The following is a 417-nucleotide window of genomic DNA, read 5'->3' as shown; positions in this document are numbered from 1 at the left end:
ATCTGAATCTTGTTGAGGGTACAAAATCTTTTAGCTGAATTTAGGGCTTGATCTTGGTCAGAGTGCAGTACACAACTATACAAGAATAATTTATCCATCACCTTCTAGTGTGAAAGCACGTTGAGTCACTACTGCAGTAGATTTCTTACTACCTTCTTTCTCATGGCCAGAAAAGTGCACATTGTTCCAGAGAGTGCTCCAGTTTACCACTGTGCTGAGAGTGCCCTTGATGTTCCAGGGTTTGCACGTCCCCATCACAAGATGCTGGCATTACTTTACAGCTTCTTTCTAAGCTGTAGTCACTATGCTTCACATATTTTCTCTTGCAAAAACTAGTTTGCCACCAGTGGAAACCTACCTAATTTAAAACTGTTTCAGGTATGTTTCTGCTGCAGACTTTTTCGAGAGTAGCTGCTT

This window comes from Corvus cornix, chromosome 2 (assembly GCF_000738735.6).
Source record: "Corvus cornix cornix isolate S_Up_H32 chromosome 2, ASM73873v5, whole genome shotgun sequence".
Lineage (NCBI taxonomy): Eukaryota > Metazoa > Chordata > Aves > Passeriformes > Corvidae > Corvus > Corvus cornix.
This window is presented reverse-complemented; position numbering follows the sequence as displayed.